Source organism: Triturus cristatus, chromosome 8, assembly GCF_964204655.1.
Source record: "Triturus cristatus chromosome 8, aTriCri1.1, whole genome shotgun sequence".
Lineage (NCBI taxonomy): Eukaryota > Metazoa > Chordata > Amphibia > Caudata > Salamandridae > Triturus > Triturus cristatus.
In genome coordinates this window covers 55304142-55330689 of record NC_140591.1, presented here as the reverse complement: position 1 = coordinate 55330689, position 26548 = coordinate 55304142, and the positions used below count along the sequence as shown (strand labels likewise).

The window sequence follows — 26548 nt, the reverse complement described above, 5'->3', positions numbered from 1 at the left end:
TTATCAATCTGATCAACAACACAATCAATTCAACATATTATTTACTTTCTGTCTTCCTTTCAAACTTGCTTCCACCTCTCTTGTATTCAACTATGCCTCATTTATTTGAAACTTCTTGCTTTATTTTAAAGTAAAGCTTTGCCTGCATCAGCCTCCAATTCCCCTTATACAAAACTGTCAGTAGTCAGATGACATAGCTTGTACACCCTGGCCATATAGGTCTGTGTTTCAGAGTATAAGTCAATTCAGAGTTTAGAAAAAAAAATTCTACCTACATTGTCCCCTAAAAAGGATATTCACTCATCAGACCAAGTTACCTGCTGAATGATACTGGACACTTTAACACATAACTATAAACGAAAATAGAATGACCAGGTTCTGTATGTATCGTCTACAATTATTAATAATACATCAGGAGGCCACAGGGACTTGTTGGCTGAAATATCTCAGTTGGGAGATCGTTAGACTGAAGAGCTTAAGGTACCTGATTCAATCCTGACTTTCAGCACAGTGCGAGGGGATCCTACATTCTTGCAAAATATTTCTTGAAATCAGCTCTAGGTTTTTTTTCCTTTATTTCTCAAAATATTTTATCAACTGATCAACAACATGATAACTTCAACAAAAAGTTGTCTTTCTGTCCTCCTTCTAAACTTGCTTCCACCTCTCTTGCCATCAACTTTGATGACAAATTTATCCCATTTTATACTTTTTTCAAAGTAAACTCTTGTCTGCATCAGCTTTCACTTCTCCTTGAACAAAGTTGTCAGTATTGAGATGACATAGCTTACCTACTCAGGCGACATACGTCTGTGTAATACAGTGCTGGTCCACTTAGAGTTTTAAAAGAAAAACGACCTAACATTTATCCCAAAAACGCTACTCACCCTTTCACCAGTTAGCTGCTGAACAATGCAGGACACATTAAAACACAGCTCTAACCTCAGATTGAAAATCCAGGTTCTGCATCTCTGTTCTGGGATTGTTCAAAAAAAGAGGCTGAATACTATAGCTGCTGGCAGGCCGAAATAGCTCAGTTGGGAGAGCGTTAGACTGAAGATCTAAAGGTCCCTGGTTTGATCCCGGGTTTCGGCACATTTTGAACTTCTGCTTTGCATGCTACAAAGACTATTTTGAGTCAACTCATATTGACTTTGTTTATAATGATCAAAACCTTTTATCAAGATAATCGACAATACAATTAATTCAACATATTATTTACTTTCTGTCTTTCTTTCAAACTTGCTTCCACCTCTCTTGTATTCAACTTTGCCTCCTTTATTTCCCAATTCTTCCTTTAATTGAAAGTAAAGCTTTGCCTGCATCAGCCTCCAGTTCCCCTTATACAAAACTGTTAGTAGTAAGATGACCTAGCTTGCCGACCCTCGCCATATAGGTCTGTGTTTCTGAGTATAAGTCCATTCATAGTTTACAAACATCATCTAACTAACTTGGCTCCTAAAAAGGAAATTCACCCATCAGACCAATTTAGCTACTGAATAATACTGGACAATTTAACACATAACTGCACATGCAGATAGAGTGACCAGGTTCTGCATTTTTCTTTAACAATTATAAAAAATACAACAGAAAGCCAAAATTGCCAGCTGGATGAAATAGCTCAGTTGGTAGAGCAGTAGACTGAAGATCTAAAGGTCCCTGGTTCAATCCCGGGTTTAGGCACGTTTTGAACTTCTGCTTTGCATGCCACAAATGCTATTTGGAGTCAACTCATATTGACGTTGTTTATAATGATCAAAACCATTTATCAAGCTGATCGATAAGACAACCATTTCAACATATTTTTTACATTCTGTCTTTCTGTCAAACTTGCTTCCACCTCTCTTGTATTCAACTTTACCTGCTTTATTTGCCAATTCTTCCTTTAATTGAAAGTAAAGCTTTGCCTGCATCAGCCTCGAGTTCCCCTTATACAAAACTGTTAGTAGTCAGATGACCTAGTTTGCCTACCCTCGCCATATAGGTCTGTGTGTCTGAGTATAAGTCCATTCATAGTTTACAAACATCTTCTAACTAACTTGGCTCCTAAAAAGGAAATTCACCCATCAGACCAATTTAGCTGCTGAATAATATTGGACAATTTAACACATAACTGCACATGCAGATAGAATGACCAGGGTCTGCATTTATCTTTAACAATTATTAAAAATACAACAGAAAGCCAAAATGGCCAGCTGGATGAAATAGCTCAGTTGGGAGAGTGTTAGATTGAAAATCTAAAAGTCCCTTGTTCAATGCTGGGTTTCGGAAAAGTCTGAGAGGTTTCTTGCTTCTCACAAAATATTTCTTGGTATCAGCTCAAGTTTTTCTTTCTTTATTTATCAAAATATTTGATCAACTGATCGACAACATGATCAATTCAACATAGAATTGTCTTTCTGTCCTCCTTCTAAATTTGCTTCCACCTCTCTTGCATTCAGCTTCGACTACAAATGTTTCCTATTTCATGCTTTTTTGTAAAGTAAACTCTTGTCTGCATCAGCTTCCACTTCTCCTTGAACACAGATTTCAGTATTCAGATGACATAGCTTACCTACTCAGGCCAAATACCTCTGTGTAATATGGTGCTAGTCCATTCAGAGTAAAAAACAAAAGCTACCTAACCTGGATCCGAAAAATGCTATTTACCTATTGCACCCGTTAACTGGTGAATGATACAGGACATCTTAAAACATAGCTCTAGCATGAGGTTGAGCATCTATTTTCTTGGGAAGTTTAAAAGAAAGGATGAAGACCCAAACTACCAGCAGGCCGAAATAGCTCAGTTGGGAGAGCGTTAGACTGAAGATCTAAAGGTCCCTGGTTCAATCCCGGGTTTCGGCACAATTTCAACTTCTGCTTTTCATGTCACAAAAGCTGTTTGGAGTTAAATCAACGCTCTTCTTTATCAAAACCTTTTATCAATCTGATCAACAACACAATCAATTCAACATATTATTTACTTTCTGTCTTCCTTTCAAACTTGCTTCCACCTCTCTTGTATTCAACTATGCCTCATTTATTTGCAACTTCTTGCTTTATTTTAAAGTAAAGCTTTGCCTGCATCAGCCTCCAGTTCCCCTTATACAAAACTGTCAGTAGTCAGATGACATAGCTTGTACACCCTGGCCATATAGGTCTGTGTTTCAGAGTATAAGTCAATTCAGAGTTTAGAAAAAAAAATTCTACCTACCTTGTCCCCTAAAAAGGATATTCACTCATCAGACCAAGTTACCTGCTGAATGATACTGGACACTTTAACACATAACTATAAACGAAAATAGAATGACCAGGTTCTGTATGTATCGTCTACAATTATTAATAATACATCAGGAGGCCACAGGGACTTGTTGGCTGAAATATCTCAGTTGGGAGATCGTTAGACTGAAGAGCTTAAGGTACCTGATTCAATCCTGACTTTCAGCACAGTGCGAGGGGATCCTACATTCTTGCAAAATATTTCTTGAAATCAGCTCTAGTTTTTTTTTTTTATTTCTCAAAATATTTTATCAACTGATCAACAACATGATAACTTCAACAAAAAGTTGTCTTTCTGTCCTCCTTCTAAACTTGCTTCCACCTCTCTTGCCATCAACTTTGATGACGAATTTATCCCATTTTATACTTTTTTCAAAGTAAACTCTTGTCTGCATCAGCTTTCACTTCTCCTTGAACAAAGTTGTCAGTATTGAGATGACATAGCTTACCTACTCAGGCGACATACGTCTGTGTAATACAGTGCTGGTCCACTTAGAGTTTTAAAAGAAAAACGACCTAACATTTATCCCAAAAACGCTACTCACCCTTTCACCAGTTAGCTGCTGAACAATGCAGGACACATTAAAACACAGCTCTAACCTCAGATTGAAAATCCAGGTTCTGCATCTCTGTTCTGGGATTGTTCAAAAAAAGAGGCTGAATACTATAGCTGCTGGCAGGCCGAAATAGCTCAGTTGGGAGAGCGTTAGACTGAAGATCTAAAGGTCCCTGGTTCGATCCCGGGTTTCGGCACATTTTGAACTTCTGCTTTGCATGCCACAAAGACTATTTTGAGTCAACTCATATTGACTTTGTTTATAATGATCAAAACCTTTTATCAAGATAATCGACAATACAATTAATTCAACATATTATTTACTTTCTGTCTTTCTTTCAAACTTGCTTCCACCTCTCTTGTATTCAACTTTGCCTCCTTTATTTCCCAATTCTTCCTTTAATTGAAAGTAAAGCTTTGCCTGCATCAGCCTCCAGTTCCCCTTATACAAAACTGTTAGTAGTCAGATGACCTAGCTTGCCGACCCTCGCCATATAGGTCTGTGTTTCTGAGTATAAGTCCATTCATAGTTTACAAACATCATCTAACTAACTTGGCTCCTAAAAAGGAAATTCACCCATCAGACCAATTTAGCTACTGAATAATACTGGACAATTTAACACATAACTGCACATGCAGATAGAGTGACCAGGTTCTGCATTTTTCTTTAACAATTATAAAAAATACAACAGAAAGCCAAAATTGCCAGCTGGATGAAATAGCTCAGTTGGGAGAGCAGTAGACTGAAGATCTAAAGGTCCCTGGTTCAATCCCGGGTTTAGGCACATTTTGAACTTCTGCTTTGCATGCCACAAATGCTATTTGGAGTCAACTCATATTGACGTTGTTTATAATGATCAAAACCTTTTATCAAGCTGATCGATAAGACAACCATTTCAACATATTTTTTACATTCTGTCTTTCTGTCAAACTTGCTTCCACCTCTCTTGTATTCAACTTTACCTGCTTTATTTGCCAATTCTTCCTTTAATTGAAAGTAAAGCTTTGCCTGCATCAGCCTCGAGTTCCCCTTATACAAAACTGTTAGTAGTCAGATGACCTAGTTTGCCTACCCTCGCCATATAGGTCTGTGTGTCTGAGTATAAGTCCATTCATAGTTTACAAACATCTTCTAACTAACTTGGCTCCTAAAAAGGAAATTCACCCATCAGACCAATTTAGCTGCTGAATAATATTGGACAATTTAACACATAACTGCACATGCAGATAGAATGACCAGGGTCTGCATTTATCTTTAACAATTATCAAAAATACAACAGAAAGCCAAAATGGCCAGCTGGATGAAATAGCTCAGTTGGGAGAGTGTTAGATTGAAAATCTAAAAGTCCCTTGTTCAATGCTGGGTTTCGGAAAAGTCTGAGAGGTTTCTTGCTTCTCACAAAATATTTCTTGGTATCAGCTCAAGTTTTTCTTTCTTTATTTATCAAAATATTTGATCAACTGATCGACAACATGATCAATTCAACATAGAATTGTCTTTCTGTCCTCCTTCTAAATTTGCTTCCACCTCTCTTGCATTCAGCTTCGACTACAAATGTTTCCTATTTCATGCTTTTTTGTAAAGTAAACTCTTGTCTGCATCAGCTTCCACTTCTCCTTAAACACAGATTTCAGTATTCAGATGACATAGCTTACCTACTCAGGCCAAATACCTCTGTGTAATATGGTGCTAGTCCATTCAGAGTAAAAAACAAAAGCTACCTAACCTGGATCCGAAAAATGCTATTTACCTATTGCACCCGTTAAGTGATGAATGATACAGGACATCTTAAAACATAGCTCTAGCATGAGGTTGAGCATCTATTTTCTTGGGAAGTTTAAAAGAAAGGATGAAGACCCAAACTACCAGCAGGCCGAAATAGCTCAGCTGGGAGAGCGTTAGACTGAAGATCTAAAGGTCCCTGGTTCAATCCCGGGTTTCGGCACAATTTCAACTTCTGCTTTTCATGTCACAAAAGCTGTTTGGAGTTAAATCAACGCTCTTCTTTATCAAAACCTTTTATCAATCTGATCAACAACACAATCAATTCAACATATTATTTACTTTCCGTCTTCCTTTCAAACTTGCTTCCACCTCTCTTGTATTCAACTATGCCTCATTTATTTGCAACTTCTTGCTTTATTTTAAAGTAAAGCTTTGCCTGCATCAGCCTCCAATTCCCCTTATACAAAACTGTCAGTAGTCAGATGACATAGCTTGTACACCCTGGCCATATAGGTCTGTGTTTCAGAGTATAAGTCAATTCAGAGTTTAGAAAAAAAAATTCTACCTACCTTGTCCCCTAAAAAGGATATTCACTCATCAGACCAAGTTACCTGCTGAATGATACTGGACACTTTAACACATAACTATAAACGAAAATAGAATGACCAGGTTCTGTATGTATCGTCTACAATTATTAATAATACATCAGGAGGCCACAGGGACTTTTTGGCTGAAATATCTCAGTTGGGAGATCGTTAGACTGAAGAGCTTAAGGTACCTGATTCAATCCTGACTTTCAGCACAGTGCGAGGGGATCCTACATTCTTGCAAAATATTTCTTGAAATCAGCTCTAGTTTTTTTTTCTTTATTTCTCAAAATATTTTATCAACTGATCAACAACATGATAACTTCAACAAAAAGTTGTCTTTCTGTCCTCCTTCTAAACTTGCTTCCACCTCTCTTGCCATCAACTTTGATGACGAATTTATCCCATTTTATACTTTTTTCAAAGTAAACTCTTGTCTGCATCAGCTTTCACTTCTCCTTGAACAAAGTTGTCAGTATTGAGATGACATAGCTTACCTACTCAGGCGACATACGTCTGTGTAATACAGTGCTGGTCCACTCAGAGTTTTAAAAGAAAAACAACCTAACATTTATCCCAAAAACGCTACTCACCCATTTCACCAGTTAGCTGCTGAACAATGCAGGACACATTAAAACACAGCTCTAACCTCAGATTGAAAATCCAGGTTCTGCATCTCTGTTCTGGGATTGTTCAAAAAATGAGGCTGAATACTATAGCTGCTGGCAGGCCGAAATAGCTCAGTTGGGAGAGTGTTAGACTGAAGATCTAAAGGTCCCTGGTTCGATCCCGGGTTTCGGCACATTTTGAACTTCTGCTTTGCATGCCACAAAGACTATTTTGAGTCAACTCATATTGACTTTGTTTATAATGATCAAAACCTTTTATCAAGATAATCGACAATACAATTAATTCAACATATTATTTACTTTCTGTCTTTCTTTCAAACTTGCTTCCACCTCTCTTGTATTCAACTTTGCCTCCTTTATTTCCCAATTCTTCCTTTAATTGAAAGTAAAGCTTTGCCTGCATCAGCCTCCAGTTCCCCTTATACAAAACTGTTAGTAGTCAGATGACCTAGCTTGCCGACCCTCGCCATATAGGTCTGTGTTTCTGAGTATAAGTCCATTCATAGTTTACAAACATCATCTAACTAACTTGGCTCCTAAAAAGGAAATTCACCCATCAGACCAATTTAGCTACTGAATAATACTGGACAATTTAACACATAACTGCACATGCAGATAGAGTGACCAGGTTCTGCATTTATCTTTAACAATTATAAAAAATACAACAGAAAGCCAAAATTGCCAGCTGGATGAAATAGCTCAGTTGGGAGAGCAGTAGACTGAAGATCTAAAGGTCCCTGGTTCAATCCCGGGTTTAGGCACATTTTGAACTTCTGCTTTGCATGCCACAAATGCTATTTGGAGTCAACTCATATTGACGTTGTTTATAATGATCAAAACCTTTTATCAAGCTGATCGAAAAGACAACCATTTCAACATATTTTTTACATTCTGTCTTTCTGTCAAACTTGCTTCCACCTCTCTTGTATTCAACTTTACCTGCTTTATTTGCCAATTCTTCCTTTAATTGAAAGTAAAGCTTTGCCTGCATCAGCCTCGAGTTCCCCTTATACAAAACTGTTAGTAGTCAGATGACCTAGTTTGCCTACCCTCGCCATATAGGTCTGTGTGTCTGAGTATAAGTCCATTCATAGTTTACAAACATCTTCTAACTAACTTGGCTCCTAAAAAGGAAATTCACCCATCAGACCAATTTAGCTGCTGAATAATATTGGACAATTTAACACATAACTGCACATGCAGATAGAATGACCAGGGTCTGCATTTATCTTTAACAATTATCAAAAATACAACAGAAAGCCAAAATGGCCAGCTGGATGAAATAGCTCAGTTGGGAGAGTGTTAGATTGAAAATCTAAAAGTCCCTTGTTCAATGCTGGGTTTCGGAAAAGTCTGAGAGGTTTCTTGCTTCTCACAAAATATTTCTTGGTATCAGCTCAAGTTTTTCTTTCTTTATTTATCAAAATATTTGATCAACTGATCGACAACATGATCAATTCAACATAGAATTGTCTTTCTGTCCTCCTTCTAAATTTGCTTCCACCTCTCTTGCATTCAGCTTCGACTACAAATGTTTCCTATTTCATGCTTTTTTGTAAAGTAAACTCTTGTCTGCATCAGCTTCCACTTCTCCTTGAACACAGATTTCAGTATTCAGATGACATAGCTTACCTACTCAGGCTAAATACCTCTGTGTAATATGGTGCTAGTCCATTCAGAGTAAAAAAAAAAGCTACCTAACCTGGATCCGAAAAATGCTATTTACCTATTGCACCCGTTAACTGATGAATGATACAGGACATCTTAAAACATAGCTCTAGCATGAGGTTGAGCATCTATTTTCTTGGGAAGTTTAAAAGAAAGGATGAAGACCCAAACTACCAGCAGGCCGAAATAGCTCAGTTGGGAGAGCGTTAGACTGAAGATCTAAAGGTCCCTGGTTCTATCCCGGGTTTCGGCACTATTTCAACTTATGCTTTTCATGTCACAAAAGCTGTTTGGAGTTAAATCAACGCTCTTCTTTATCAAAACCTTTTATCAATCTGATCAACAACACAATCAATTCAACATATTATTTACTTTCTGTCTTCTTTTCAAACTTGCTTCCACCTCTCTTGTATTCAACTATGCCTCATTTATTTGAAACTGCTTGCTTTATTTTAAAGTAAAGCTTTGCCTGCATCAGCCTCCAATTCCCCTTATACAAAACTGTCAGTAGTCAGATGACATAGCTTGTACACCCTGGCCATATAGGTCTGTGTTTCAGAGTATAAGTCAATTCAGAGTTTAGAAAAAAAAATTCTACCTACATTGTCCCCTAAAAAGGATATTCACTCATCAGACCAAGTTACCTGCTGAATGATACTGGACACTTTAACACATAACTATAAACGAAAATAGAATGACCAGGTTCTGTATGTATCGTCTACAATTATTAATAATACATCAGGAGGCCACAGGGACTTGTTGGCTGAAATATCTCAGTTGGGAGATCGTTAGACTGAAGAGCTTAAGGTACCTGATTCAATCCTGACTTTCAGCACAGTGCGAGGGGATCCTACATTCTTGCAAAATATTTCTTGAAATCAGCTCTAGTTTTTTTTTCTTTATTTCTCAAAATATTTTATCAACTGATCAACAACATGATAACTTCAACAAAAAGTTGTCTTTCTGTCCTCCTTCTAAACTTGCTTCCACCTCTCTTGCCATCAACTTTGATGACAAATTTATCCCATTTTATACTTTTTTCAAAGTAAACTCTTGTCTGCATCAGCTTTCACTTCTCCTTGAACAAAGTTGTCAGTATTGAGATGACATAGCTTACCTACTCAGGCGACATACGTCTGTGTAATACAGTGCTGGTCCACTCAGAGTTTTAAAAGAAAAACGACCTAACATTTATCCCAAAAACGCTACTCACCCATTTCACCAGTTAGCTGCTGAACAATGCAGGACACATTAAAACACAGCTCTAACCTCAGATTGAAAATCCAGGTTCTGCATCTCTGTTCTGGGATTGTTCAAAAAAAGAGGCTGAATACTATAGCTGCTGGCAGGCCGAAATAGCTCAGTTGGGAGAGTGTTAGACTGAAGATCTAAAGGTCCCTGGTTCGATCCCGGGTTTCGGCACATTTTGAACTTCTGCTTTGCATGCCACAAAGACTATTTTGAGTCAACTCATATTGACTTTGTTTATAATGATCAAAACCTTTTATCAAGATAATCGACAATACAATTAATTCAACATATTATTTACTTTCTGTCTTTCTTTCAAACTTGCTTCCACCTCTCTTGTATTCAACTTTGCCTCCTTTATTTCCCAATTCTTCCTTTAATTGAAAGTAAAGCTTTGCCTGCATCAGCCTCCAGTTCCCCTTATACAAAACTGTTAGTAGTCAGATGACCTAGCTTGCCGACCCTCGCCATATAGGTCTGTGTTTCTGAGTATAAGTCCATTCATAGTTTACAAACATCATCTAACTAACTTGGCTCCTAAAAAGGAAATTCACCCATCAGACCAATTTAGCTACTGAATAATACTGGACAATTTAACACATAACTGCACATGCAGATAGAGTGACCAGGTTCTGCATTTATCTTTAACAATTATAAAAAATACAACAGAAAGCCAAAATTGCCAGCTGGATGAAATAGCTCAGTTGGGAGAGCAGTATACTGAAGATCTAAAGGTCCCTGGTTCAATCCCGGGTTTAGGCACATTTTGAACTTATGCTTTGCATGCCACAAATGCTATTTGGAGTCAACTCATATTGACGTTGTTTATAATGATCAAAACCTTTTATCAAGCTGATCGAAAAGACAACCATTTCAACATATTTTTTACATTCTGTCTTTCTGTCAAACTTGCTTCCACCTCTCTTGTATTCAAATTTACCTGCTTTATTTGCCAATTCTTCCTTTAATTGAAAGTAAAGCTTTGCCTGCATCAGCCTCGAGTTCCCCTTATACAAAACTGTTAGTAGTCAGATGACCTAGTTTGCCTACCCTCGCCACATAGGTCTGTGTGTCTGAGTATAAGTCCATTCATAGTTTACAAACATCTTCTAACTAACTTGGCTCCTAAAAAGGAAATTCACCCATCAGACCAATTTAGCTGCTGAATAACATTGGACAATTTAACACATAACTGCACATGCAGATAGAATGACCAGGGTCTGCATTTATCTTTAACAATTATCAAAAATACAACAGAAAGCCAAAATGGCCAGCTGGATGAAATAGCTCAGTTGGGAGAGTGTTAGATTGAAAATCTAAAAGTCCCTTGTTCAATGCTGGGTTTCGGAAAAGTCTGAGAGGTTTCTTGCTTCTCACAAAATATTTCTTGGTATCAGCTCAAGTTTTTCTTTCTTTATTTATCAAAATATTTGATCAACTGATCGACAACATGATCAATTCAACATAGAATTGTCTTTCTGTCCTCCTTCTAAATTTGCTTCCACCTCTCTTGCATTCAGCTTCGACTACAAATGTTTCCTATTTCATGCTTTTTTGTAAAGTAAACTCTTGTCTGCATCAGCTTCCACTTCTCCTTGAACACAGATTTCAGTATTCAGATGACATAGCTTACCTACTCAGGCCAAATACCTCTGTGTAATATGGTGCTAGTCCATTCAGAGTAAAAAAAAAAGCTACCTAACCTGGATCCGAAAAATGCTATTTACCTATTGCACCCGTTAACTGATGAATGATACAGGACATCTTAAAACATAGCTCTAGCATGAGGTTGAGCATCTATTTTCTTGGGAAGTTTAAAAGAAAGGATGAAGACCCAAACTACCAGCAGGCCGAAATAGCTCAGTTGGGAGAGCGTTAGACTGAAGATCTAAAGGTCCCTGGTTCAATCCCGGGTTTCGGCACAATTTCAACCTCTGCTTTTCATGTCACAAAAGCTGTTTGTGTTGTTGATCAGATTGATAAAAGGTTTTGATAAAGAAGAGCGTTGATTTAACTCCAATCAATTCAACATATTATTTACTTTCTGTCTTCCTTTCAAACTTGCTTCCACCTCTCTTGTATTCAACTATGCCTCATTTATTTGCAACTTCTTGCTTTATTTTAAAGTAAAGCTTTGCCTGCATCAGCCTCCAATTCCCCTTATACAAAACTGTCAGTAGTCAGATGACATAGCTTGTACACCCTGGCCATATAGGTCTGTGTTTCAGAGTATAAGTCAATTCAGAGTTTAGAAAAAAAAATTCTACCTACATTGTCCCCTAAAAAGGATATTCACTCATCAGACCAAGTTACCTGCTGAATGATACTGGACACTTTAACACATAACTATAAACGAAAATAGAATGACCAGGTTCTGTATGTATCGTCTACAATTATTAATAATACATCAGGAGGCCACAGGGACTTGTTGGCTGAAATATCTCAGTTGGGAGATCGTTAGACTGAAGAGCTTAAGGTACCTGATTCAATCCTGACTTTCAGCACAGTGCGAGGGGATCCTACATTGTTGCAAAATATTTCTTGAAATCAGCTCTAGTTTTTTTTTCTTTATTTCTCAAAATATTTTATCAACTGATCAACAACATGATAACTTCAACAAAAAGTTGTCTTTCTGTCCTCCTTCTAAACTTGCTTCCACCTCTCTTGCCATCAGCTTTGATGACGAATTTATCCCATTTTATACTTTTTTCAAAGTAAACTCTTGTCTGCATCAGCTTTCACTTCTCCTTGAACAAAGTTGTCAGTATTGAGATGACATAGCTTACCTACTCAGGCGACATACGTCTGTGTAATACAGTGCTGGTCCACTTAGAGTTTTAAAAGAAAAACGACCTAACATTTATCCCAAAAACGCTACTCGCCCATTTCACCAGTTAGCTGCTGAACAATGCAGGACACATTAAAACACAGCTCTAACCTCAGATTGAAAATCCAGGTTCTGCATCTCTGTTCTGGGATTGTTCAAAAAAAGAGGCTGAATACTATAGCTGCTGGCAGGCCGAAATAGCTCAGTTGGGAGAGCGTTAGACTAAAGATCTAAAGGTCCCTGGTTCAATCCCGGGTTTCGGCACGTTTTGAACTTCTGCTTTGCATGCCACAAAGACTATTTTGAGTCAACTCATATTGACTTTGTTTATAATGATCAAAACATTTTATCAAGATAATCGACAATACAATTAATTCAACATATTATTTACTTTCTGTCTTTCTTTCAAACTTGCTTCCACCTCTCTTGTATTCAACTTTGCCTCCTTTATTTCCCAATTCTTCCTTTAATTGAAAGTAAAGCTTTGCCTGCATCAGCCTCCAGTTCCCCTTATACAAAACTGTTAGTAGTCAGATGACCTAGCTTGCCGACCCTCGCCATATAGGTCTGTGTTTCTGAGTATAAGTCCATTCATAGTTTACAAACATCATCTAACTAACTTGGCTCCTAAAAAGGAAATTCACCCATCAGACCAATTTAGCTACTGAATAATACTGGACAATTTAACACATAACTGCACATGCAGATAGAGTGACCAGGTTCTGCATTTTTCTTTAACAATTATAAAAAATACAACAGAAAGCCAAAATTGCCAGCTGGATGAAATAGCTCAGTTGGGAGAGCAGTAGACTGAAGATCTAAAGGTCCCTGGTTCAATCCCGGGTTTAGGCACATTTTGAACTTCTGCTTTGCATGCCACAAATGCTATTTGGAGTCAACTCATATTGACGTTGTTTATAATGATCAAAACCTTTTATCAAGCTGATCGAAAAGACAACCATTTCAACATATTTTTTACATTCTGTCTTTCTGTCAAACTTGCTTCCACCTCTCTTGTATTCAACTTTACCTGCTTTATTTGCCAATTCTTCCTTTAATTGAAAGTAAAGCTTTGCCTGCATCAGCCTCGAGTTCCCCTTATACAAAACTGTTAGTAGTCAGATGACCTAGTTTGCCTACCCTCGCCATATAGGTCTGTGTGTCTGAGTATAAGTCCATTCATAGTTTACAAACATCTTCTAACTAACTTGGCTCCTAAAAAGGAAATTCACCCATCAGACCAATTTAGCTGCTGAATAACATTGGACAATTTAACACATAACTGCACATGCAGATAGAATGACCAGGGTCTGCATTTATCTTTAACAATTATCAAAAATACAACAGAAAGCCAAAATGGCCAGCTGGATGAAATAGCTCAGTTGGGAGAGTGTTAGATTGAAAATCTAAAAGTCCCTTGTTCAATGCTGGGTTTCGGAAAAGTCTGAGAGGTTTCTTGCTTCTCACAAAATATTTCTTGGTATCAGCTCAAGTTTTTCTTTCTTTATTTATCAAAATATTTGATCAACTGATCGACAACATGATCAATTCAACATAGAATTGTCTTTCTGTCCTCCTTCTAAATTTGCTTCCACCTCTCTTGCATTCAGCTTCGACTACAAATGTTTCCTATTTCATGCTTTTTTGTAAAGTAAACTCTTGTCTGCATCAGCTTCCACTTCTCCTTGAACACAGATTTCAGTATTCAGATGACATAGCTTACCTACTCAGGCCAAATACCTCTGTGTAATATGGTGCTAGTTCATTCAGAGTAAAAAACAAAAGCTACCTAACCTGGATCCGAAAAATGCTATTTACCTATTGCACCCGTTAACTGATGAATGATACAGGACATCTTAAAACATAGCTCTAGCATGAGGTTGAGCATCTATTTTCTTGGGAAGTTTAAAAGAAAGGATGAAGACCCAAACTACCAGCAGGCCGAAATAGCTCAGTTGGGAGAGCGTTAGACTGAAGATCTAAAGGTCCCTGCTTCAATCCCGGGTTTCGGCGCAATTTCAACTTCTGCTTTTCATGTCACAAAAGCTGTTTGGAGTTAAATCAACGCTCTTCTTTATCAAAACCTTTTATCAATCTGATCAACAACACAATCAATTCAACATATTATTTACTTTCTGTCTTCCTTTCAAACTTGCTTCCACCTCTCTTGTATTCAACTATGCCTCATTTATTTGAAACTTCTTGCTTTATTTTAAAGTAAAGCTTTGCCTGCATCAGCCTCCAATTCCCCTTATACAAAACTGTCAGTAGTCAGATGACATAGCTTGTACACCCTGGCCATATAGGTCTGTGTTTCAGAGTATAAGTCAATTCAGAGTTTAGAAAAAAAAATTCTACCTACATTGTCCCCTAAAAAGGATATTCACTCATCAGACCAAGTTACCTGCTGAATGATACTGGACACTTTAACACATAACTATAAACGAAAATAGAATGACCAGGTTCTGTATGTATCGTCTACAATTATTAATAATACATCAGGAGGCCACAGGGACTTGTTGGCTGAAATATCTCAGTTGGGAGATCGTTAGACTGAAGAGCTTAAGGTACCTGATTCAATCCTGACTTTCAGCACAGTGCGAGGGGATCCTACATTCTTGCAAAATATTTCTTGAAATCAGCTCTAGGTTTTTTTTCCTTTATTTCTCAAAATATTTTATCAACTGATCAACAACATGATAACTTCAACAAAAAGTTGTCTTTCTGTCCTCCTTCTAAACTTGCTTCCACCTCTCTTGCCATCAACTTTGATGACAAATTTATCCCATTTTATACTTTTTTCAAAGTAAACTCTTGTCTGCATCAGCTTTCACTTCTCCTTGAACAAAGTTGTCAGTATTGAGATGACATAGCTTACCTACTCAGGCGACATACGTCTGTGTAATACAGTGCTGGTCCACTTAGAGTTTTAAAAGAAAAACGACCTAACATTTATCCCAAAAACGCTACTCACCCTTTCACCAGTTAGCTGCTGAACAATGCAGGACACATTAAAACACAGCTCTAACCTCAGATTGAAAATCCAGGTTCTGCATCTCTGTTCTGGGATTGTTCAAAAAAAGAGGCTGAATACTATAGCTGCTGGCAGGCCGAAATAGCTCAGTTGGGAGAGCGTTAGACTGAAGATCTAAAGGTCCCTGGTTTGATCCCGGGTTTCGGCACATTTTGAACTTCTGCTTTGCATGCTACAAAGACTATTTTGAGTCAACTCATATTGACTTTGTTTATAATGATCAAAACCTTTTATCAAGATAATCGACAATACAATTAATTCAACATATTATTTACTTTCTGTCTTTCTTTCAAACTTGCTTCCACCTCTCTTGTATTCAACTTTGCCTCCTTTATTTCCCAATTCTTCCTTTAATTGAAAGTAAAGCTTTGCCTGCATCAGCCTCCAGTTCCCCTTATACAAAACTGTTAGTAGTAAGATGACCTAGCTTGCCGACCCTCGCCATATAGGTCTGTGTTTCTGAGTATAAGTCCATTCATAGTTTACAAACATCATCTAACTAACTTGGCTCCTAAAAAGGAAATTCACCCATCAGACCAATTTAGCTACTGAATAATACTGGACAATTTAACACATAACTGCACATGCAGATAGAGTGACCAGGTTCTGCATTTTTCTTTAACAATTATAAAAAATACAACAGAAAGCCAAAATTGCCAGCTGGATGAAATAGCTCAGTTGGTAGAGCAGTAGACTGAAGATCTAAAGGTCCCTGGTTCAATCCCGGGTTTAGGCACGTTTTGAACTTCTGCTTTGCATGCCACAAATGCTATTTGGAGTCAACTCATATTGACGTTGTTTATAATGATCAAAACCATTTATCAAGCTGATCGATAAGACAACCATTTCAACATATTTTTTACATTCTGTCTTTCTGTCAAACTTGCTTCCACCTCTCTTGTATTCAACTTTACCTGCTTTATTTGCCAATTCTTCCTTTAATTGAAAGTAAAGCTTTGCCTGCATCAGCCTCGAGTTCCCCTTATACAAAACTGTTAGTAGTCAGATGACCTAGTTTGCCTACCCTCGCCATATAGGTCTGTGTGTCTGAGTATAAGTCCATTCATAGTTTACAAACATCTTCTAACTAACTTGGCTCCTAAAAAGGAAATTCACCCATCAGACCAATTTAGCTGCTGAATAATATTGGACAATTTAACACATAACTGCACATGCAGATAGAATGACCAGGGTCTGCATTTATCTTTAACAATTATTAAAAATACAACAGAAAGCCAAAATGGCCAGCTGGATGAAATAGCTCAGTTGGGAGAGTGTTAGATTGAAAATCTAAAAGTCCCTTGTTCAATGCTGGGTTTCGGAAAAGTCTGAGAGGTTTCTTGCTTCTCACAAAATATTTCTTGGTATCAGCTCAAGTTTTTCTTTCTTTATTTATCAAAATATTTGATCAACTGATCGACAACATGATCAATTCAACATAGAATTGTCTTTCTGTCCTCCTTCTAAATTTGCTTCCACCTCTCTTGCATTCAGCTTCGACTACAAATGTTTCCTATTTCATGCTTTTTTGTAAAGTAAACTCTTGTCTGCATCAGCTTCCACTTCTCCTTGAACACAGATTTCAGTATTCAGATGACATAGCTTACCTACTCAGGCCAAATACCTCTGTGTAATATGGTGCTAGTCCATTCAGAGTAAAAAACAAAAGCTACCTAACCTGGATCCGAAAAATGCTATTTACCTATTGCACCCGTTAACTGGTGAATGATACAGGACATCTTAAAACATAGCTCTAGCATGAGGTTGAGCATCTATTTTCTTGGGAAGTTTAAAAGAAAGGATGAAGACCCAAACTACCAGCAGGCCGAAATAGCTCAGTTGGGAGAGCGTTAGACTGAAGATCTAAAGGTCCCTGGTTCAATCCCGGGTTTCGGCACAATTTCAACTTCTGCTTTTCATGTCACAAAAGCTGTTTGGAGTTAAATCAACGCTCTTCTTTATCAAAACCTTTTATCAATCTGATCAACAACACAATCAATTCAACATATTATTTACTTTCTGTCTTCCTTTCAAACTTGCTTCCACCTCTCTTGTATTCAACTATGCCTCATTTATTTGCAACTTCTTGCTTTATTTTAAAGTAAAGCTTTGCCTGCATCAGCCTCCAGTTCCCCTTATACAAAACTGTCAGTAGTCAGATGACATAGCTTGTACACCCTGGCCATATAGGTCTGTGTTTCAGAGTATAAGTCAATTCAGAGTTTAGAAAAAAAAATTCTACCTACCTTGTCCCCTAAAAAGGATATTCACTCATCAGACCAAGTTACCTGCTGAATGATACTGGACACTTTAACACATAACTATAAACGAAAATAGAATGACCAGGTTCTGTATGTATCGTCTACAATTATTAATAATACATCAGGAGGCCACAGGGACTTGTTGGCTGAAATATCTCAGTTGGGAGATCGTTAGACTGAAGAGCTTAAGGTACCTGATTCAATCCTGACTTTCAGCACAGTGCGAGGGGATCCTACATTCTTGCAAAATATTTCTTGAAATCAGCTCTAGTTTTTTTTTTTTATTTCTCAAAATATTTTATCAACTGATCAACAACATGATAACTTCAACAAAAAGTTGTCTTTCTGTCCTCCTTCTAAACTTGCTTCCACCTCTCTTGCCATCAACTTTGATGACGAATTTATCCCATTTTATACTTTTTTCAAAGTAAACTCTTGTCTGCATCAGCTTTCACTTCTCCTTGAACAAAGTTGTCAGTATTGAGATGACATAGCTTACCTACTCAGGCGACATACGTCTGTGTAATACAGTGCTGGTCCACTTAGAGTTTTAAAAGAAAAACGACCTAACATTTATCCCAAAAACGCTACTCACCCTTTCACCAGTTAGCTGCTGAACAATGCAGGACACATTAAAACACAGCTCTAACCTCAGATTGAAAATCCAGGTTCTGCATCTCTGTTCTGGGATTGTTCAAAAAAAGAGGCTGAATACTATAGCTGCTGGCAGGCCGAAATAGCTCAGTTGGGAGAGCGTTAGACTGAAGATCTAAAGGTCCCTGGTTCGATCCCGGGTTTCGGCACATTTTGAACTTCTGCTTTGCATGCCACAAAGACTATTTTGAGTCAACTCATATTGACTTTGTTTATAATGATCAAAACCTTTTATCAAGATAATCGACAATACAATTAATTCAACATATTATTTACTTTCTGTCTTTCTTTCAAACTTGCTTCCACCTCTCTTGTATTCAACTTTGCCTCCTTTATTTCCCAATTCTTCCTTTAATTGAAAGTAAAGCTTTGCCTGCATCAGCCTCCAGTTCCCCTTATACAAAACTGTTAGTAGTCAGATGACCTAGCTTGCCGACCCTCGCCATATAGGTCTGTGTTTCTGAGTATAAGTCCATTCATAGTTTACAAACATCATCTAACTAACTTGGCTCCTAAAAAGGAAATTCACCCATCAGACCAATTTAGCTACTGAATAATACTGGACAATTTAACACATAACTGCACATGCAGATAGAGTGACCAGGTTCTGCATTTTTCTTTAACAATTATAAAAAATACAACAGAAAGCCAAAATTGCCAGCTGGATGAAATAGCTCAGTTGGGAGAGCAGTAGACTGAAGATCTAAAGGTCCCTGGTTCAATCCCGGGTTTAGGCACATTTTGAACTTCTGCTTTGCATGCCACAAATGCTATTTGGAGTCAACTCATATTGACGTTGTTTATAATGATCAAAACCTTTTATCAAGCTGATCGATAAGACAACCATTTCAACATATTTTTTACATTCTGTCTTTCTGTCAAACTTGCTTCCACCTCTCTTGTATTCAACTTTACCTGCTTTATTTGCCAATTCTTCCTTTAATTGAAAGTAAAGCTTTGCCTGCATCAGCCTCGAGTTCCCCTTATACAAAACTGTTAGTAGTCAGATGACCTAGTTTGCCTACCCTCGCCATATAGGTCTGTGTGTCTGAGTATAAGTCCATTCATAGTTTACAAACATCTTCTAACTAACTTGGCTCCTAAAAAGGAAATTCACCCATCAGACCAATTTAGCTGCTGAATAATATTGGACAATTTAACACATAACTGCACATGCAGATAGAATGACCAGGGTCTGCATTTATCTTTAACAATTATCAAAAATACAACAGAAAGCCAAAATGGCCAGCTGGATGAAATAGCTCAGTTGGGAGAGTGTTAGATTGAAAATCTAAAAGTCCCTTGTTCAATGCTGGGTTTCGGAAAAGTCTGAGAGGTTTCTTGCTTCTCACAAAATATTTCTTGGTATCAGCTCAAGTTTTTCTTTCTTTATTTATCAAAATATTTGATCAACTGATCGACAACATGATCAATTCAACATAGAATTGTCTTTCTGTCCTCCTTCTAAATTTGCTTCCACCTCTCTTGCATTCAGCTTCGACTACAAATGTTTCCTATTTCATGCTTTTTTGTAAAGTAAACTCTTGTCTGCATCAGCTTCCACTTCTCCTTAAACACAGATTTCAGTATTCAGATGACATAGCTTACCTACTCAGGCCAAATACCTCTGTGTAATATGGTGCTAGTCCATTCAGAGTAAAAAACAAAAGCTACCTAACCTGGATCCGAAAAATGCTATTTACCTATTGCACCCGTTAAGTGATGAATGATACAGGACATCTTAAAACATAGCTCTAGCATGAGGTTGAGCATCTATTTTCTTGGGAAGTTTAAAAGAAAGGATGAAGACCCAAACTACCAGCAGGCCGAAATAGCTCAGCTGGGAGAGCGTTAGACTGAAGATCTAAAGGTCCCTGGTTCAATCCCGGGTTTCGGCACAATTTCAACTTCTGCTTTTCATGTCACAAAAGCTGTTTGGAGTTAAATCAACGCTCTTCTTTATCAAAACCTTTTATCAATCTGATCAACAACACAATCAATTCAACATATTATTTACTTTCCGTCTTCCTTTCAAACTTGCTTCCACCTCTCTTGTATTCAACTATGCCTCATTTATTTGCAACTTCTTGCTTTATTTTAAAGTAAAGCTTTGCCTGCATCAGCCTCCAATTCCCCTTATACAAAACTGTCAGTAGTCAGATGACATAGCTTGTACACCCTGGCCATATAGGTCTGTGTTTCAGAGTATAAGTCAATTCAGAGTTTAGAAAAAAAAATTCTACCTACCTTGTCCCCTAAAAAGGATATTCACTCATCAGACCAAGTTACCTGCTGAATGATACTGGACACTTTAACACATAACTATAAACGAAAATAGAATGACCAGGTTCTGTATGTATCGTCTACAATTATTAATAATACATCAGGAGGCCACAGGGACTTTTTGGCTGAAATATCTCAGTTGGGAGATCGTTAGACTGAAGAGCTTAAGGTACCTGATTCAATCCTGACTTTCAGCACAGTGCGAGGGGATCCTACATTCTTGCAAAATATTTCTTGAAATCAGCTCTAGTTTTTTTTTCTTTATTTCTCAAAATATTTTATCAACTGATCAACAACATGATAACTTCAACAAAAAGTTGTCTTTCTGTCCTCCTTCTAAACTTGCTTCCACCTCTCTTGCCATCAACTTTGATGACGAATTTATCCCATTTTATACTTTTTTCAAAGTAAACTCTTGTCTGCATCAGCTTTCACTTCTCCTTGAACAAAGTTGTCAGTATTGAGATGACATAGCTTACCTACTCAGGCGACATACGTCTGTGTAATACAGTGCTGGTCCACTCAGAGTTTTAAAAGAAAAACAACCTAACATTTATCCCAAAAACGCTACTCACCCATTTCACCAGTTAGCTGCTGAACAATGCAGGACACATTAAAACACAGCTCTAACCTCAGATTGAAAATCCAGGTTCTGCATCTCTGTTCTGGGATTGTTCAAAAAATGAGGCTGAATACTATAGCTGCTGGCAGGCCGAAATAGCTCAGTTGGGAGAGTGTTAGACTGAAGATCTAAAGGTCCCTGGTTCGATCCCGGGTTTCGGCACATTTTGAACTTCTGCTTTGCATGCCACAAAGACTATTTTGAGTCAACTCATATTGACTTTGTTTATAATGATCAAAACCTTTTATCAAGATAATCGACAATACAATTAATTCAACATATTATTTACTTTCTGTCTTTCTTTCAAACTTGCTTCCACCTCTCTTGTATTCAACTTTGCCTCCTTTATTTCCCAATTCTTCCTTTAATTGAAAGTAAAGCTTTGCCTGCATCAGCCTCCAGTTCCCCTTATACAAAACTGTTAGTAGTCAGATGACCTAGCTTGCCGACCCTCGCCATATAGGTCTGTGTTTCTGAGTATAAGTCCATTCATAGTTTACAAACATCATCTAACTAACTTGGCTCCTAAAAAGGAAATTCACCCATCAGACCAATTTAGCTACTGAATAATACTGGACAATTTAACACATAACTGCACATGCAGATAGAGTGACCAGGTTCTGCATTTATCTTTAACAATTATAAAAAATACAACAGAAAGCCAAAATTGCCAGCTGGATGAAATAGCTCAGTTGGGAGAGCAGTAGACTGAAGATCTAAAGGTCCCTGGTTCAATCCCGGGTTTAGGCACATTTTGAACTTCTGCTTTGCATGCCACAAATGCTATTTGGAGTCAACTCATATTGACGTTGTTTATAATGATCAAAACCTTTTATCAAGCTGATCGAAAAGACAACCATTTCAACATATTTTTTACATTCTGTCTTTCTGTCAAACTTGCTTCCACCTCTCTTGTATTCAACTTTACCTGCTTTATTTGCCAATTCTTCCTTTAATTGAAAGTAAAGCTTTGCCTGCATCAGCCTCGAGTTCCCCTTATACAAAACTGTTAGTAGTCAGATGACCTAGTTTGCCTACCCTCGCCATATAGGTCTGTGTGTCTGAGTATAAGTCCATTCATAGTTTACAAACATCTTCTAACTAACTTGGCTCCTAAAAAGGAAATTCACCCATCAGACCAATTTAGCTGCTGAATAATATTGGACAATTTAACACATAACTGCACATGCAGATAGAATGACCAGGGTCTGCATTTATCTTTAACAATTATCAAAAATACAACAGAAAGCCAAAATGGCCAGCTGGATGAAATAGCTCAGTTGGGAGAGTGTTAGATTGAAAATCTAAAAGTCCCTTGTTCAATGCTGGGTTTCGGAAAAGTCTGAGAGGTTTCTTGCTTCTCACAAAATATTTCTTGGTATCAGCTCAAGTTTTTCTTTCTTTATTTATCAAAATATTTGATCAACTGATCGACAACATGATCAATTCAACATAGAATTGTCTTTCTGTCCTCCTTCTAAATTTGCTTCCACCTCTCTTGCATTCAGCTTCGACTACAAATGTTTCCTATTTCATGCTTTTTTGTAAAGTAAACTCTTGTCTGCATCAGCTTCCACTTCTCCTTGAACACAGATTTCAGTATTCAGATGACATAGCTTACCTACTCAGGCTAAATACCTCTGTGTAATATGGTGCTAGTCCATTCAGAGTAAAAAAAAAAGCTACCTAACCTGGATCCGAAAAATGCTATTTACCTATTGCACCCGTTAACTGATGAATGATACAGGACATCTTAAAACATAGCTCTAGCATGAGGTTGAGCATCTATTTTCTTGGGAAGTTTAAAAGAAAGGATGAAGACCCAAACTACCAGCAGGCCGAAATAGCTCAGTTGGGAGAGCGTTAGACTGAAGATCTAAAGGTCCCTGGTTCTATCCCGGGTTTCGGCACTATTTCAACTTATGCTTTTCATGTCACAAAAGCTGTTTGGAGTTAAATCAACGCTCTTCTTTATCAAAACCTTTTATCAATCTGATCAACAACACAATCAATTCAACATATTATTTACTTTCTGTCTTCTTTTCAAACTTGCTTCCACCTCTCTTGTATTCAACTATGCCTCATTTATTTGAAACTTCTTGCTTTATTTTAAAGTAAAGCTTTGCCTGCATCAGCCTCCAATTCCCCTTATACAAAACTGTCAGTAGTCAGATGACATAGCTTGTACACCCTGGCCATATAGGTCTGTGTTTCAGAGTATAAGTCAATTCAGAGTTTAGAAAAAAAAATTCTACCTACATTGTCCCCTAAAAAGGATATTCACTCATCAGACCAAGTTACCTGCTGAATGATACTGGACACTTTAACACATAACTATAAACGAAAATAGAATGACCAGGTTCTGTATGTATCGTCTACAATTATTAATAATACATCAGGAGGCCACAGGGACTTGTTGGCTGAAATATCTCAGTTGGGAGATCGTTAGACTGAAGAGCTTAAGGTACCTGATTCAATCCTGACTTTCAGCACAGTGCGAGGGGATCCTACATTCTTGCAAAATATTTCTTGAAATCAGCTCTAGTTTTTTTTTCTTTATTTCTCAAAATATTTTATCAACTGATCAACAACATGATAACTTCAACAAAAAGTTGTCTTTCTGTCCTCCTTCTAAACTTGCTTCCACCTCTCTTGCCATCAACTTTGATGACAAATTTATCCCATTTTATACTTTTTTCAAAGTAAACTCTTGTCTGCATCAGCTTTCACTTCTCCTTGAACAAAGTTGTCAGTATTGAGATGACATAGCTTACCTACTCAGGCGACATACGTCTGTGTAATACAGTGCTGGTCCACTCAGAGTTTTAAAAGAAAAACGACCTAACATTTATCCCAAAAACGCTACTCACCCATTTCACCAGTTAGCTGCTGAACAATGCAGGACACATTAAAACACAGCTCTAACCTCAGATTGAAAATCCAGGTTCTGCATCTCTGTTCTGGGATTGTTCAAAAAAAGAGGCTGAATACTATAGCTGCTGGCAGGCCGAAATAGCTCAGTTGGGAGAGTGTTAGACTGAAGATCTAAAGGTCCCTGGTTCGATCCCGGGTTTCGGCACATTTTGAACTTCTGCTTTGCATGCCACAAAGACTATTTTGAGTCAACTCATATTGACTTTGTTTATAATGATCAAAACCTTTTATCAAGATAATCGACAATACAATTAATTCAACATATTATTTACTTTCTGTCTTTCTTTCAAACTTGCTTCCACCTCTCTTGTATTCAACTTTGCCTCCTTTATTTCCCAATTCTTCCTTTAATTGAAAGTAAAGCTTTGCCTGCATCAGCCTCCAGTTCCCCTTATACAAAACTGTTAGTAGTCAGATGACCTAGCTTGCCGACCCTCGCCATATAGGTCTGTGTTTCTGAGTATAAGTCCATTCATAGTTTACAAACATCATCTAACTAACTTGGCTCCTAAAAAGGAAATTCACCCATCAGACCAATTTAGCTACTGAATAATACTGGACAATTTAACACATAACTGCACATGCAGATAGAGTGACCAGGTTCTGCATTTATCTTTAACAATTATAAAAAATACAACAGAAAGCCAAAATTGCCAGCTGGATGAAATAGCTCAGTTGGGAGAGCAGTATACTGAAGATCTAAAGGTCCCTGGTTCAATCCCGGGTTTAGGCACATTTTGAACTTATGCTTTGCATGCCACAAATGCTATTTGGAGTCAACTCATATTGACGTTGTTTATAATGATCAAAACCTTTTATCAAGCTGATCGAAAAGACAACCATTTCAACATATTTTTTACATTCTGTCTTTCTGTCAAACTTGCTTCCACCTCTCTTGTATTCAAATTTACCTGCTTTATTTGCCAATTCTTCCTTTAATTGAAAGTAAAGCTTTGCCTGCATCAGCCTCGAGTTCCCCTTATACAAAACTGTTAGTAGTCAGATGACCTAGTTTGCCTACCCTCGCCACATAGGTCTGTGTGTCTGAGTATAAGTCCATTCATAGTTTACAAACATCTTCTAACTAACTTGGCTCCTAAAAAGGAAATTCACCCATCAGACCAATTTAGCTGCTGAATAACATTGGACAATTTAACACATAACTGCACATGCAGATAGAATGACCAGGGTCTGCATTTATCTTTAACAATTATCAAAAATACAACAGAAAGCCAAAATGGCCAGCTGGATGAAATAGCTCAGTTGGGAGAGTGTTAGATTGAAAATCTAAAAGTCCCTTGTTCAATGCTGGGTTTCGGAAAAGTCTGAGAGGTTTCTTGCTTCTCACAAAATATTTCTTGGTATCAGCTCAAGTTTTTCTTTCTTTATTTATCAAAATATTTGATCAACTGATCGACAACATGATCAATTCAACATAGAATTGTCTTTCTGTCCTCCTTCTAAATTTGCTTCCACCTCTCTTGCATTCAGCTTCGACTACAAATGTTTCCTATTTCATGCTTTTTTGTAAAGTAAACTCTTGTCTGCATCAGCTTCCACTTCTCCTTGAACACAGATTTCAGTATTCAGATGACATAGCTTACCTACTCAGGCCAAATACCTCTGTGTAATATGGTGCTAGTCCATTCAGAGTAAAAAAAAAAGCTACCTAACCTGGATCCGAAAAATGCTATTTACCTATTGCACCCGTTAACTGATGAATGATACAGGACATCTTAAAACATAGCTCTAGCATGAGGTTGAGCATCTATTTTCTTGGGAAGTTTAAAAGAAAGGATGAAGACCCAAACTACCAGCAGGCCGAAATAGCTCAGTTGGGAGAGCGTTAGACTGAAGATCTAAAGGTCCCTGGTTCAATCCCGGGTTTCGGCACAATTTCAACCTCTGCTTTTCATGTCACAAAAGCTGTTTGTGTTGTTGATCAGATTGATAAAAGGTTTTGATAAAGAAGAGCGTTGATTTAACTCCAATCAATTCAACATATTATTTACTTTCTGTCTTCCTTTCAAACTTGCTTCCACCTCTCTTGTATTCAACTATGCCTCATTTATTTGCAACTTCTTGCTTTATTTTAAAGTAAAGCTTTGCCTGCATCAGCCTCCAATTCCCCTTATACAAAACTGTCAGTAGTCAGATGACATAGCTTGTACACCCTGGCCATATAGGTCTGTGTTTCAGAGTATAAGTCAATTCAGAGTTTAGAAAAAAAAATTCTACCTACATTGTCCCCTAAAAAGGAT

At 37.5% G+C, this 26548-nt stretch overlaps 15 non-coding genes across 15 annotated transcripts; all 15 read left to right on the top strand.

The window, feature by feature from the left end:
- Positions 1-1022: 1022 nt before the first annotated feature.
- Positions 1023-1095, top strand: TRNAF-GAA (transfer RNA phenylalanine (anticodon GAA)). The gene has a single exon. It is a non-coding gene; the product is annotated as a tRNA-Phe (tRNA).
- Positions 1096-2771: 1676 nt separating this feature from the next.
- On the top strand, positions 2772-2844 carry TRNAF-GAA (transfer RNA phenylalanine (anticodon GAA)). The gene has a single exon. It is a non-coding gene; the product is annotated as a tRNA-Phe (tRNA).
- A 1094-nt stretch (positions 2845-3938) lies between these two features.
- Positions 3939-4011, top strand: TRNAF-GAA (transfer RNA phenylalanine (anticodon GAA)). Its single transcript has one exon. It is a non-coding gene; the product is annotated as a tRNA-Phe (tRNA).
- Positions 4012-5687: 1676 nt separating this feature from the next.
- Positions 5688-5760, top strand: TRNAF-GAA (transfer RNA phenylalanine (anticodon GAA)). The gene has a single exon. It is a non-coding gene; the product is annotated as a tRNA-Phe (tRNA).
- A 1096-nt stretch (positions 5761-6856) lies between these two features.
- TRNAF-GAA (transfer RNA phenylalanine (anticodon GAA)) lies at positions 6857-6929 on the top strand. The gene has a single exon. It is a non-coding gene; the product is annotated as a tRNA-Phe (tRNA).
- Positions 6930-9773: 2844 nt separating this feature from the next.
- Positions 9774-9846, top strand: TRNAF-GAA (transfer RNA phenylalanine (anticodon GAA)). Its single transcript has one exon. It is a non-coding gene; the product is annotated as a tRNA-Phe (tRNA).
- A 1675-nt stretch (positions 9847-11521) lies between these two features.
- Positions 11522-11594, top strand: TRNAF-GAA (transfer RNA phenylalanine (anticodon GAA)). The gene has a single exon. It is a non-coding gene; the product is annotated as a tRNA-Phe (tRNA).
- A 1096-nt stretch (positions 11595-12690) lies between these two features.
- TRNAF-AAA (transfer RNA phenylalanine (anticodon AAA)) lies at positions 12691-12763 on the top strand. The gene has a single exon. It is a non-coding gene; the product is annotated as a tRNA-Phe (tRNA).
- Positions 12764-15608: 2845 nt separating this feature from the next.
- On the top strand, positions 15609-15681 carry TRNAF-GAA (transfer RNA phenylalanine (anticodon GAA)). The gene has a single exon. It is a non-coding gene; the product is annotated as a tRNA-Phe (tRNA).
- Positions 15682-17357: 1676 nt separating this feature from the next.
- TRNAF-GAA (transfer RNA phenylalanine (anticodon GAA)) lies at positions 17358-17430 on the top strand. The gene has a single exon. It is a non-coding gene; the product is annotated as a tRNA-Phe (tRNA).
- Positions 17431-18524: 1094 nt separating this feature from the next.
- Positions 18525-18597, top strand: TRNAF-GAA (transfer RNA phenylalanine (anticodon GAA)). The gene has a single exon. It is a non-coding gene; the product is annotated as a tRNA-Phe (tRNA).
- A 1676-nt stretch (positions 18598-20273) lies between these two features.
- Positions 20274-20346, top strand: TRNAF-GAA (transfer RNA phenylalanine (anticodon GAA)). Its single transcript has one exon. It is a non-coding gene; the product is annotated as a tRNA-Phe (tRNA).
- A 1096-nt stretch (positions 20347-21442) lies between these two features.
- On the top strand, positions 21443-21515 carry TRNAF-GAA (transfer RNA phenylalanine (anticodon GAA)). The gene has a single exon. It is a non-coding gene; the product is annotated as a tRNA-Phe (tRNA).
- Positions 21516-24359: 2844 nt separating this feature from the next.
- Positions 24360-24432, top strand: TRNAF-GAA (transfer RNA phenylalanine (anticodon GAA)). The gene has a single exon. It is a non-coding gene; the product is annotated as a tRNA-Phe (tRNA).
- A 1675-nt stretch (positions 24433-26107) lies between these two features.
- Positions 26108-26180, top strand: TRNAF-GAA (transfer RNA phenylalanine (anticodon GAA)). The gene has a single exon. It is a non-coding gene; the product is annotated as a tRNA-Phe (tRNA).
- Positions 26181-26548: the final 368 nt, after the last annotated feature.